The sequence below is a fragment of the Cherax quadricarinatus genome, chromosome 58 (assembly GCF_038502225.1).
Source record: "Cherax quadricarinatus isolate ZL_2023a chromosome 58, ASM3850222v1, whole genome shotgun sequence".
In the NCBI taxonomy this organism is placed as follows: domain Eukaryota; kingdom Metazoa; phylum Arthropoda; class Malacostraca; order Decapoda; family Parastacidae; genus Cherax; species Cherax quadricarinatus.
Genome location: NC_091349.1, coordinates 15,054,438 through 15,069,422, shown reverse-complemented (window position 1 = coordinate 15,069,422; position 14,985 = coordinate 15,054,438). Strand labels below are relative to the sequence as shown.

General features: G+C 42.3%; 1 long non-coding RNA gene across 1 annotated transcript in view; it reads left to right on the top strand.

Annotated features, from left to right (window-relative positions):
* The window catches only part of LOC138854408 (uncharacterized), a 398,169-nt gene extending 383,500 nt beyond the window's left edge, over positions 1-14,669 (top strand). The window contains exon 4 of the long non-coding RNA XR_011393608.1: positions 14,257-14,669. This is a non-coding gene — a long non-coding RNA (uncharacterized lncRNA). The remainder of the gene's footprint in view (positions 1-14,256) is intronic.
* The last annotated feature ends 316 nt before the right edge of the window (positions 14,670-14,985 follow it).

Sequence of the window (14,985 nt, the reverse complement as noted above, 5' to 3'; positions counted from 1 at the left end):
AGCATTAACATGGTTTAAATTTAGTTCATTGTTGCTATCATTCCCTGTGCAGCTGAGGTCTGAAAAGAAGTTCAAGAAGAAATTATTTTTTATATTATCCCATGGCTGAGTGAGTAGGTGTAATAGAAGGTCCTCGCTGAAGGTTTGTGTACAGCGCGTCACTGGTGAAGTTGGGAAACGCGAGTCATTCAGGAATATACAATATCCTCTTTCAAATTCTGTGAACGCTAATAAGTAGGTACTAGTATTAGATTAAATACTTCTTGTAATATTTGTTTTGTGTTAATTTAATATGTTTATTATGCACCCCATACCCATCCTGTGGGCGGCAGTCAAAAGATTACAGAGGCACATAATTGGTCCAGGGACTGGACTCTAAAGTTTTGATAGCTGAGCAAGTTCTACAGGTTATGAACTCACAATTACAAAGGTAATGAACTCACAATTTACAAAGGCAGTGAGCTCCAAGTAGGTCTGGTCACAACCATGACAAGTTACAAAAGTATTTATAGATTACAGAGGTACGTAATGGGTCCAGTGTTAGTAATTGTAATTGCATTTTTTTTCATGTTAGTGCAAGAAGCACTTATGAATTACTGTGTAATAAGCCTGAAGAAGAATACAAACGAGAGATAACCCAGAAAGACTACAAAAGAAATCTGGAGAAGCTGCAGGATTAGTTTGCAAACGAAAACCAATCCTGCTTTTACTCCGAAAATCTTCAGAGTAAAAGCTTGAGGGACAAACCGTTGGGGTAAACTAAGTACCGAGGATATCGCCTGACGTAAACATCAGCTGAGTAACATCTGAGGTAAATAACAATCTGATAAATCTAGGATTGGCTCTCTTGATCCACAACTAAGAGTCATTCACTACACTATACACAGCATACGTCAAGCCCTTTTTGGAGTATGCAGCGCCGTTGTGGAACCTCGCTAAGCACGTCAAGTACCCGGAAAAAAGGACGTAGGTCTTCATCAAGAGTAGCCCCGGAGCTAAGGAATGTGAGATAGTAGAGACTGAGATAAATAAATCACTAGAAAACAGAAGGACATGAGGTAACATGATAATGATTGTCAGTGTACTGAGAGGAACTGACACGGTGTTCATGAGGCAGGAAAAAGGAACATAAGGGCACAACGGGAAGTTAAAAGCACAGATGAATCACAGGAAATACTTCATAAGCCTCAGAGTTATCAGGAAGTAGAATGAGCTGGACAGCAAAAATAAAAACAATAGGCATGACAGTGTTCACGCATCCAGGAGGATGTAAACCCAGCAGCAACCATCGGACAGGATGGGCCAGGAGCCGAGACCCAACCCCTGCAACCACAAATAGGTGAGTACATATATACAGACATATACCTTGGGAAGGGACAAAAGCAGCAACAGAGAACGAGACCAGTCATTAAGAGGAAGGGAGCGAGCATGGTCGATTAGGCAGACCCGAGCGAGGGTGCCCAGGCATCCTTCACTGTGTGTGTGGAGGATGGCCAGGCATCCTTCACTGTGAGTGTGTGGAGGATGGCCAGGCATCCTTCACTGTGTGTGGAGGATGGCCAGGCATCCTTCACTGTGAGTGTGGAGGATGGCCAGGCATCCTTCACTGTGAGTGTGTGGAGGATGGCCAGGCATCCTTCACTCACGTTATGTTTCACCTTCCGTCATATATAACATGTACAAGGAATGTTCTCATGCGTGTTAGCTCTTAGTTATGATTATTATAAAAATAACTTCATACATGTGGATCAAGCAGCCAGGTACACCATCATGCCCCACATTGTACAACATGGCGATACAATGTGATTAATTTTCACTGCATCCCGGCCGGGGGTATGGTTTATTTGCAATCGTGTCATTACGATTTCTTAAGTCATACAACATATCTTATTACTATAACCTACGGTCTATAACACATGAATATGTTTAACGTGCTATCATACCACACACTAGGAGAACATGATATCATACTTCAGTTTCACTCACTAACATACGCCACAGTGTCCAACATAACATCCTTATATTTCACGTATCATTACACTTCAGTGTACGACACAATATTATCAGAGGTGTGTTAAGATCTTGGTAGGCCCTGGACACAGTTGTGTGTGTGTGTGTGTGTGTGTGTGTGTGTGTGTGTGTGTGTGTAGGCCTGCTAAGTACTTCTCTGTATATATGGTAACGATATATCTTTATCATAGTAAATAATGCAGTTATAAAAGTAGATTACAAATTATGAGGTCTGATTTTCTCCCTTTTCCCTGTATTATCAGTTAAAAAAAATGTAAAGGCTCTAGTCTCTCTCTCTCAAGGTTTACACTTGATTATTGACACCAAGGCAGTAAATAAAATATTCAAGTCTGATGACAGCATAAGAGGCTACCACCAGGTATAATTTGCACTAATAGAAACAATTTTGCCCAGGTGAAACTCTGTATTTATCGCATGCAGTTGGTCGGTACTCCTATATCATCTACTAACAGACAACTTTTCCCTGGATATAAAAACCAAACCAAACACGTGACCTTAAACTCTCTGGAACATGCTTCGCTTTCAAGGAGTGTATTCTTGTTGCCCCAGCGGGGTCGTAAGTTAAGCTCTGCGCTCTTACCGGAGGACAAGAGGATGGCTGCAGAGGGCCTGATGGGAGGTTTCCTGCTCCCGGAAAGTGTCTTTCAAGCATTTGAGACACATCTGTTCTTATTTTTATCCCAATAAATCTGATCTCTCGGAATCCTTTGCTGGAAATAATGAAATATCCGTTTTGTGGATCAAGCCAGGCTTTCCATGGGCTCTTTCCTCGCTGACTTTTAGTTCAGTTCCAGCTTCTCTTCTGTGACTACGGGACTTTCTCTTCTTTCCTAATTCTCTCTCTCTCTCTCTCTCTCTCTCTCTCTCTCTCTCTCTCTCTCTCTCTCTCTCTCTCTCTCTCTCTCTCTCTCTCTCTCTCCCCTAATTACCTTCATCATCCCACATATCCTACCCTTTTCACCATTTCCCTTACTTCTCATTTCCCCCCCCCCTTCCTTACACGACGACGACCACCACCACCACCTCCCCATCACCAGCACCACCAGCACCTCCTTCCCCACCACTACCTTGGAAACCACCCCGTCCTCCCAATCCATTCCCCTTCTCGACCTCCATCTCTCCATTTCCATCCCCACCACCTCCTTCCCTTCATCATAGGTTGGATAAATACATGAGTGGGTGTGGGTGGGTACGAGTTGGACCTGATTAGCTTGTGCTACTAGGTCAGTTGCCGTGTTCCTTCCTTAAGTGAATATGACCTGACCTGACTAGGTTGGGGCATTGGCATAAGCCGGTGGGAGACTTGGACCTGCCTCGCATGGGACAGTAGGCCTGCTGCAGTGTTCCTTCTTTCTTATGTTCTTATGTCTACATACTCCCCTACACCACCACCTCCCCCATCACCACCTCCCCCTCCACCCCATCCCCCTCCACCCCAACCCCCTCCACCACCTCCCCCTCCACCACCTCCCCCTCCACCACCTCCCCCTCCACCGCTTCCCCCTCCACCGCCTCCCCCTCCACCGCCTCCCCCTCCACCGCCTCCCCCTCCACCGCCTCCCCCTCCACCGCCTCCCCCTCCACCACCTCCCCCTCCTCCACGTCCCCCTCCACCACCTCCCCCTCCACCACCTCCCCCTCCACCACCTCCCCCTCCATCACCTCCCCCTCCACCACCTCCCCCTCCACCACCTCCCCCTCCTCCACGTCCCCCTCCACCGCCTCCCCCTCCACCGCCTCCCCCTCCACCACCTCCCCCTCCACCACCTCCCCCTCCACCACCTCCCCCTCCTCCACGTCCCCCTCCACCGCCTCCCCCTCCACCACCTCCCCCTCCACCACCTCCCCCTCCACTACCTCCTCCTTCACTAGCTCATCGAAAACTTTAATGAAGATACAACTCAAGAAAATTGCAAATATGATAGTGCCATTTTGTCAACAACTTGCGTACGAAAATCTTCTTATATTTCTATCGCAAAAACCCATATTGTAGTTTGGTAAAAGACAAGGCGTCTTGAGATGGTAAGCTGTGAGTCCCAAGAATACACAGATCTGGTCTTCAAGACCACACTGGTGGTCCAGCACCACTGAGATACACATCCCTGGTCGTTAAATCCGCATCGTGATCCATCATAACAGATACACAGCCGAAGAAGTTCTAATGTTTATGCTGCCGAGTCAGCATAAACATTAGAACCCACTTCTTCATTAAGCCGTGGCAAGGAACGTCTGTGAGAACAACATTAGCAAGCGTAGGAAGGAAGCGGGACTCGGCGACATCAGGAGACACAAGAGGATTATCGTGTAATTCCAATCCTGAGCGCTCTGGCGGGTTCTTAAGTTCCCCCAAACATCCAAATACACACATTAATCTCTCTTGACAACAGCCTTCCATCTCTCTATTACAAGTTATTCATTTGGATTCGCTCCATTTATTTTAGGGAAATTTCGCACACTTCTCTTGCGTGTTATTAATATTTTTTTTTGGCAACGAGGGATTTCATTAAGAAGGGAAAAAAAAGAGAGAGAAGACGGCTGTTTGTTCCCAGGATATTGTTCGAGAATTCCAGAAAAAGTTTGATATTCCTCTGGAAATTGAGGGTTGGGAGGAAGGGGAGGTGGGGATGGATGGGGAAGATATTAAAACCAGATAATGTGACAAATTTTACAGGATTTTTGTGAAAGTGAATGTGGCTTTGGTTAGGGCTCTCTGAAGGTGTTGAATGCCAATAATGATAGTGAGGGAGTGCCGTCAGCGATAATGATGGTGCACACAGCAACTCTTTTTATTTTGACTTATTCTTCTCCTCTGTTCTGTATATTTTTATAACTCTGCGCACATTTGCTAGAATATAGACAGGGAGTCAGCACCCCTCAGGTCAGAACGTTACTTTAGGAGGAGCATCACACCTTTAGGTCTATAACAACATTAGATGGTCCTTAAATGCATTCCCGTGTTAATATCCTGTCCCATCTTCAGTCCTCGACCCTTCATCGTGAAGCTCTCTCGCCGTTTATACAAGGCAACGAACCTAGTCTAGGGTTTTCAGCTATAAATTGTGAGAATATAGGAGGAGGAGGAGGGAAAAGAATGCGATCAGGTGAGAAGGTTGGGGGAATCAGAGCAGACGAGACGAGAAGTGACAATTGTCGGAACCGAGTTACATGCCTGTGACTGATCTTGAGAGTTATTCCATCTCCCCAGCCCGGCTCCATGCCAGATGTCCGAGGCTGCCTGTCCAACCAGTCTGTTCCTGCTAGCGAGTCGGGGACCTACATAGTTACATAGCCTGGGGTGTTAGGACTCACTCGCCATGGGTTCCACCCCTACCCGCTAGTGCTTTTTTCGTTTTAGCTATCACATCCTGACAAATCAGTTATTTCTGCAGGCAGTGGTCTAGGTTCCATGTGATTTCTACCATTGTTCTGGCAATACCTGGAAGAACATGGTAAGATCAGAGGTCATGAATATCAGCTTTAATCTACACTAAGAACACCATCGTATTGATACAGGAATAATGGAATTTCCAGCCTGCCGGACCCCTCTTGCTCTACAAACTTTGCAAATTAACCTTTACAGTTACAGTGTGACTAACCTACTCAGGTCAGTCACACTGTGACTGACCTACTCAGGTCAGTCACAGTGTGACTCAGTAGGTCAGTCCACGTTACCCAGGCAAAAAATTGTCTTGGTGAAATATTTTTTCTGCCTACCTGGAGGATGGTTCGGGGGTCAACGCCCGCGCGGTCCAGTCCTTGACCAGACCTTCCCGTGGATCACTGATCAACCAGGGTGTTAATGCTGGCCGCATGCAGTTCAAGGTTCGAACCACAGCCCGACTGGCCAGGTGCTGACTTTAGGTATCTGTCCAGCCATGGGTCTATTGGCAATTCCCTTTATGCCTGGTTTTAATTTCATCTGCATGTTGTGTAGATTTTGAAGTGTCTTAAGCCAAGGATGTTGACACTGCTTTTCAGTCTCCATCCAGTAAGTTGGAAATAAAAACATGGTCGGGATATAAGACAGACCCAAACCCCTCAACAGAATATAAGTCAAATGTGAAAGACCTAGGAGCTGTAATGACTCACGAAATCGTAATGACACGATTGCAAACAAACCATACCACCTTCCTATGGTGTAGAAATATACCTAGTTGGACGAATCTTATAGTGGCTACCTGGTCCAGTGGCTAACGCTACGGTCTGCAGTTTTGAGACTCTCTGATCGCGGGTTCCCCGCCCGTGGTATGGTTTTAGGAGCTGTAATGTCAGATCTCATGTGAGCTGAAGGAGCACAACAATGCTGTTATCGCAGCTACAAGGAAAAAAATAAGTCAGGATAAGTAGAACCATCAGAAAAAGAGATGCCAATGATATTTTTCAGGTCACACGTTGTCTCTAGGCTGGAATATTGCTGTGTACTAACGGTCACCTTTATTGTGAGAGAAATTGCTGAACTTGGAAATGTACAGAGAACCTTCACAACAGTCAAGCCACCTAAATTATTGTACTCCTTAGAACGTAGGCGACAAAGATACATAATTAGGGATCGGAAGATTCCAAATTTTTTGCCGTTACCGATATCCAATTTTCGGTCGATATTGATAATTTTCTTTATAATGTATTTTTAAAATTATGACTATATTCAATATATATGGAAAGATTTATTGCACAATGGTTATTAAATAACACAGGACGGTTAAATATTATATAATTTCTCTGAGATGATAATGTCATTACTCATTACTTGACCTGTTGTGTTAGTTACTGGTCGTCAAAGGTACTTGTCGATAGTGTGTGTGTGTGTGTGTGTGTGTGTGTGTGTAACTCTCACTATTGTGACGTAGAGTGTTAATGTTTGTATTTTAAAGTACACATGTAATATTAGTAATTTAAAAAAATTCGACTAGTATCGGCCTTTTTCACCGATACTGTAAAAATAGCCGATACATGCCGATACCGATACTTTGGCACATCACTAATTATAATCTCTACCTGAATGACATTGGCGGGATTGGTACCAAACCTGCACACCGAAATTACTAATTTTGAACACAAGAGGCTTGGTACAAGATAACTTCACTGAGTACACTGAGATAAATCTCGATAAGTGTTAAGGCCCCACGACTCTTCAACACCTCTTCATGTACAAGGAGGAGTACCAACAACCCCTGGCTGACTTCAAGAGAGAACTAGACAGATACCTCCAGGCAGTTTCAGATGAGCCGGGTCGTGGTTCTGTTACTAACAGCTTGATTGAATAGGTCAGTAACTAGAAGGCCTAATCTGGGACCGGGGCTCGGGGGTGGTGACCTTTGGAAGCGAATCCTGGAAATCTGTTCTGCTATATTATGCTTCTTCTCTACAAGTGCTTTTTCCAGTAAGTGGAAAACGGAGATGAAAAATTCAACCTAGTTTCTGGAGTGTCATTATAATTAGGACACTGTGATCTTGCCATTATGACTGTCGGCTTCTCATATAGTTATTCTCGGTGCGAGGTCATAGGTGAGGTTAGGTAAGGTTAGTTAGGAAACAGGACAAGTGTTTCCTGACGTAGGTCTTAGTCATATAATGACCCGCGGCTGGAACTTTTGGTCACCTGACTGAAGTCTTCCACTTTCGAGGTCTTATGGTATCCAATCTCCCACCAAACGTACACAAAACACTGCCATGTGGAGCACACTTACCAGTCACATCTTACCTGTTTCTCACCAGAGAGGTAATTAAGGCGGCCACTTGCTTTCCAACCCTTGTTTGGGTTGGGGTCAGCAGCTGCTGTTTATTACCCTGTAAACACTTCTTCCCGCTCGTGTATCCTCGTAGGCTGTTCCCCGGAGGCTTGGTGCAGGAAGCGCACCTCCGACAACCACCGTTAACCCGATATTCCGCATTTAAAGTTCCAGATTTTCAACCTAATCAACAGGAGTTGTTGTAACTTACCTGACACCCACACCTGGAAGTACGGGAGGTTGAAGTGGATTTAAGATTGTAATTATATTGGAAGAGGAAGCGTGAGTGGACGCGGACAAGAGGCTGATGAAGCGTTTACAATGGAACAGCGCTGAATTTAAATTTACAGGCAATGCACGATGGAGGTGTGGCAATGTACGGGGGAGGTGTGGCAGTGTAAGGGGAAGGTGTGGCAGTGTACGAGGGAGGTGTAGCAGTGTACGGGGGAGATGTGGCAGTGTACGAGACTCGGAGACGGGTCATCTTAAGAGTATAACCAGTGCCTGGACAGTGTCCTGGTGAATCTTATTCACACTTCGAGCTTCTCTTTGTGTGTAGTTAACCCACTAAGTCGGACCGAAACGTCGTTATAAGTCCCGCTCTCCTAAGTGCTGGTTATTTGTGTAATAAAGGTCTCTACATCAGTAGGAATCCTCTCTAAGATACGTGCCTATGTACCTCAAACAGCACTACTTACTTAGTATTAATATTTAATCTATCATTACCTCACCCTTGGTGCTTCTACTTGGGGATTTACTACAGCAAATCACTTAAAACTAATAATAACTTAAAAAACGGCTAAATGAACGATCACTCAAACCACGATACGGGTGGGGACTGAACTCGTGGCAAGTGAGCCGCGAGTTCAGCCCCACCCGTACCGTGGTTTGTTTGCATTCGTGTCAATACGATTTCGTGAGTCATGATTACTCAATGTAATGCCAGACATCACACTTCCTCACTCTTCACAAGTTAAAACTTATACAATATACATAATATTCGCTCGTACTGCTGTGTATACTGTATATCTCCTATTTGGTACCAGCTGTAAAGTATACTTATAGAAATAAAGTTTGTACCATTTATCATGTGTTATTATGTATGGGAATATACGATAATTGCGTATCAGTAAATATGCTTTGTACAGGTAGCGTAAGCGACAGGTCTCGGTCATACGACCAAAAGCTCCAGCTGTGGGTCATCATATGACTAAGACCAGTGTCAGGAAACACTTGTCCTGTTGCCTGACAAACCTAATACATAACTATATTAGCATACATGCTGTGTATATACTGTGCAGATGATATATATTGGTGTACAGACAGTGCGTATCGGTTTACTGCTAGTAAACCAGCTCACTGCTAGGCCACAGGTAACACGGTGGCTCGCAACTCCGTGTTAAAATCTACGGCTCACAATCATAGGGCCCTGGTTTAATCCTGGGCTGATAGAGATGCATGTATGTTGCTCTCTCCCCCTAGTAGCAAAATAGGTTCCTGGGTGTTAGTTGACTGTTGTGGGTAGCATCCTGGAGAGGTTGTGGATATCAGAGGTATGAAACATGTCAACACAAGCTCAAAATTCCCACTGGGGCTTAAAAACGAGTATTAAGCAAAGAAATTAAAATACTGTTTATATTAACAAAGCTCTCGACGCTAGACTCGATTTTAACAAAAAATTATAATTACAAAAATTTTGTCAAAGGATTTAAGCTTTCTTAATTTCAGAGATGATTAAACGTAATTAACTGAATACCCAAAATTACTGGAGAATATTATATCGGGTCATTGCCTTTGGGAGCAATATTAATTACAAGTCTTGGCTATTTTTGAAGCGTGTTTTGAACGAGGCTCGAGGAAGCGGCCGGGAAGGAATGTTTTTGTAATTTCTAACTGTGATGAGGACAGGTAGCAGCTTTTCAGAATTCGGATTGTGATTGTGTCGACAGTTACAAATTCCTTCACTCTAACCCAACAAAATAACCACCTGGCGAAACTATGTAGAAGCGCAGAGGTGACATGGGAACTGTTTAATTCTGTGTCGTATAAACTCACATGTAGTCGCCACCACATATGTAAGTTCAGCAATTTTCAAGGCAGTACCCGATATAGGGAATTATTTTAAATATTTTCCCTGTCATATTCCTATTCTCAGTCTTGCCTTGATGATTCTGATTTTTAATTTAATTCGCAATTACAGGCGACCAATCACCAGTACGAGAGTTCATAGTCCAGGAAGGTTAAGATTGTTATTGATTAGACATCAGTGATGATCTTAGCTAGGATTATTATTATTACCGCAGTGCTAGGAACAATCTCCATATTTTACCGAAGTGCTAAGAACAATCTCCATATTTTACCGCAGTGCTAGGAACAATTTCCATATTTTACCGCAGTGCTAGGAACAATCTCCATATTTTACCACACTTCTAGGAACAATCTCCACATTTTACCGCAGTGCTAGGAACAATCTCCACATTTTACCGCAGTGCTAGGAACAATCTCCATATTTTACCGCAGTGCTAGGAACAATCTCCATATTTTACCGCAGTGCTAGGAATAATCTCCATATTTTACCGCAGTGCTAGGAACAATCTCCACATTTTACCGCAGTGCTAGGAACAATCTCCATATTTTACCGCAGTGCTAGGAACAATCTCCACATTTTACCGCAGTGCTAGGAACAATCTCCACATTTTACCGCAGTGCTAGGAACAATCTCCATATTTTACCGCAGTGCTAGGAACAATCTCCATATTTTACCGCAGTGCTAGGAACAATCTCCATATTTTACCGCAGTGCTAGGAACAATCTCCACACTTTACCGCAGTGCTAGGAACAATCTCCACATTTTACCGCAGTGCTAGGAACAATCTCCATATTTTACCGCAGTGCTAGGAACAATCTCCATATTTTACCGCAGTGCTAGGAACAATCTCCATATTTTACCGCAGTGCTAGGAAGAATCTCCACATTTTACCGCAGTGCTAGGAACAATCTCCACATTTTACCGCAGTGCTAGGAACAATGTCCACATTTTACCGCAGTGCTAGGCTCAATCGACATATTTTACCGCAGTGCTAGGAACAATCTCCACATTTTACCGCAGTGCTAGGAACAATCTCCATATTTTACCGCAGTGCTAGGAACAATCTCCATATTTTACCGCAGTGCTAGGAACAATCTCCATATTTTACCGCAGTGCTAGGAACAATCTCCACATTTTACCGCAGTGCTAGGAACAATCTCCACATTTTACCGCAGTGCTAGGAACAATCTCCATATTTTACCGCAGTGCTAGGAACAATCTCCACATTTTACCGCAGTGCTAGGAACAATCTCCATATTTTACCGCAGTGCTAGGAACAATCTCCACATTTTACCGCAGTGCTAGGAACAATCTCCATATTTTACCGCAGTGCTAGGAACAATCTCCATATTTTACCGCAGTGCTAGGAACAATCTCCACATTTTACCGCAGTGCTAGGAACAATCTCCATATTTTACCGCAGTGCTAGGAACAATCTCCATATTTTACCGCAGTGCTAGGAACAATCTCCATATTTTACCGAAGTGTTAGGAACAATCTCCATATTTTACCGCAGTGCTAGGAACAATCTCCATATTTTACCGCAGTGCTAGGAACAATCTCCATATTTTACCGCAGTGCTAGGAACAATCTCCACATTTTACCGCAGTGCTAGGAACAATCTCCATATTTTACCGCAGTGCTAGGAACAATCTCCATATTTTACCGCAGTGCTAGGAACAATCTCCATATTTTACCGAAGTGTTAGGAACAATCTCCATATTTTACCGCAGTGCTAGGAACAATCTCCATATTTTACCGCAGTGCTAGGAACAATCTCCATATTTTACCGCAGTGCTAGGAACAATCTCCATATTTTACCGCAGTGCTAGGAACAATCTCCACATTTTACCGCAGTGCTAGGAACAATCTCCATATTTTACCGCAGTGCTAGGAACAATCTCCATATTTTACCGCAGTGCTAGGAACAATCTCCATATTTTACCGAAGTGTTAGGAACAATCTCCATATTTTACCGCAGTGCTAGGAACAATCTCCATATTTTACCGCAGTGCTAGGAACAATCTCCATATTTTACCGCAGTGCTAGGAACAATCTCCATATTTTACCGCAGTGCTAGGAACAATCTCCATATTTTACCGCAGTGCTAGGAACAATCTCCACATTTTACCGCAGTGCTAGGAACAATCTCCATATTTTACCGCAGTGCTAGGAACAATCTCCACATTTTACCGCAGTGCTAGGAACAATCTCCATATTTTACCGCAGTGCTAGGAACAATCTCCATATTTTACCGCAGTGCTAGGAACAATCTCCACATTTTACCGCAGTGCTAGGAACAATCTCCACATTTTACCGCAGTGCTAGGAACAATCTCCACATTTTACCGCAGTGCTAGGAACAATCTCCATATTTTACCGCAGTGCTAGGAACAATCTCCATATTTTACCGAAGTGCTAGGAACAATCTCCATATTTTACCGCAGTGCTAGGAACAATCTCCATATTTTACCGCAGTGCTAGGAACAATCTCCATATTTTACCGCAGTGCTAGGAACAATCTCCATATTTTACCGCAGTGCTAGGAACAATCTCCATATTTTACCGCAGTGCTAGGAACAATCTCCACATTTTACCGAAGTGTTAGGAACAATCTCCATATTTTACCGCAGTGCTAGGAACAATCTCCACATTTTACCGAAGTGTTAGGAACAATCTCCACATTTTACCGAAGTGCTAGGAACAATCTCCACATTTTACCGCAGTGCTAGGAACAATCTCCATACTTTTTTAAATAAAACTGTTCTTTACTCTGTACTTGAGACACTTCACTGTCCGAAATACACATCGTTAACAATATTTTATTACATATAAACTATAATTTATATACCATACAAAGAAATATAATGTTTATTTATGTTTGATGATCAATCGTTTATCAGTATCCAGAAAAATGAGTGTCCGGATATTTTTTTTTTAGTGTAGGGTAACTATTTCGATTTGTAAGTTTATTTAGGTACAGGTACACGTAAATAGGTATATAAATTTAGGTGATTATAATCGTTATAGCAATGGGTGGCCCGTGGCCTGGTAGGCAACGCTCTCGTTTCACACGCTGAGTGTTCGTGGTTCGGTCCCCGGCGAGAGTGGAAGCACCGGGCGTGTTTCCTTACACCTGTTGTCCCGTTCACGTAGCAAGCAAGTAGTACCTGGGTGTTAGTCGGCCGGTGTGGGTCGCATCCTGGGGGAACAAGACTGAGGATCACAATGGAAATAAGACTGACAGTCCTCGATGACGCACTGCCTTTCTTAAGTTATCCTGGGTGGCTAACCCTCCGGGGTTAAAAATCCCAACAAAATCTTATTTTAACATTTGTGTAAATAACCTAGGATAGCCCCCAAAAAAAAGTCAAACGAATAAAGTTTTATATCCAAGAAGCGGCTTAGAAGCCCTAACATATTTAGACACCTCAACTAGGACTGGGCTTTGAAGTGGGCTGAGATAAGATAGCAGTTATTAGCCTTCAAATTCAATGGTATAAAAAAAATATAACAATGAGGAAATGATCAACCTTTGGTTTACGACAGTTTCCCCTACACGCTCAGAAGCCCGTTTTCCTCGCGCTTTTGTTTACATGGGAATATATTACAAAAATATATGGTAGCTATTGTTGAACTGACTGCAACTTAACACCTGTAAATTATTCAATTATGAACGTATCATACTCACTTTGTTCCGTATTTCAAACAAAGGATCATATATTTAATTAATACCTTCATTCTATAGCAGGAAAAAAATCATTGGCAGCTGTGGGTCACCAATTAATGAAACAGATTTTTGTTTTGATTAATAGGAATTTTATAGCTACACAGATTTTTTTATGTTTTACCCCGAGGGGCGAGTTTATTGTACATCGCTACAGTGAACATATCGCTGTAAAAGTTACACGTTACATCCCAAATACTTGACGTGATATTAATGACATTAGCGTCATCCTTGGATATTAGACGCATGCTGATCGTTGTTGTTAGCGGAAAGCGGCAAACCTGTACAAGTCATACAGCGCATGTGGAATGACAGGATATCAGATTTGATCCATAATTCGCATTGTGAGTCTTATCTACATAATGTCTATGTATACTTTGATTTATCCTACTCTTATATTTCTACTTTCCTTACCATATCCTTCATGTTTTATCTTAAACTACTTGCACTGATTCGCTATTCAGTAACTTCTCAGTGAATTCATTCTTCAGATTTTTATTTTGTATTTTCCTTGAAATTTATGTAATTTTTGTCCAAACCTTTAATTTGTGTAGTTTTTATGTGCTACGGTTCTTCAGCTCTCATTCCCCTGTGTGCTACCACGATATTATGTCAGTATAAATATTACCAAAATTTTGTACTTTTGTCAGAGTTTTCCTGTATCTTTTTTTTTTTTTCCAGAGGCGTACTGATGCTTCACTTCTGAGCCCCTTCAGAGTACAATATTCTCAACCTTCTTCAGAGTGTATTTCCCACCTCCACGACTCAAGTCCGGCTAATCGGCTTGTCTGAATCTCTTCATAAATGTTACTTTGCTCACACTCCAACAGCACATCGTCATAAAAACCACTACGTCCACTCCTAACATGCTCACATACGTCTGCTGGATATCCAAGTCCCTCATATACAAAACCTTCCTTACCCTCCACTTAGTAGATCACTTAGTAACAGTCTATCATGTAGTTTTGTAATATACAGCACAAAATTAATTATATATATATATATATATATATATATATATATATATATATATATATATATATATATATATATATATATATATATATATGCAAAACAACCACCTGAAAGAATAGAGAAATTCCAAGCGCTTTCGTGACTACTCACATTATCAAGGAACTATATGTACTTGAAATCACCTGTTCATGTGATCTTATTGCATATATATATATATATATATATATATATATATATATATATATATATATATATATATATATATATATATATAATGTCGTGCCGAATAGGTAAAACTGGTCAGTTAGCAAGAACTCATTTAAAATTAAGTCCTTTCTAAAATTTTCTCTTGTACGTTTAAAGATATATTTTTTTTCATTTATATTAATGTAGAAATTAATAATTTTGTACCAAAAGAACCTTAGGAAACTTAAC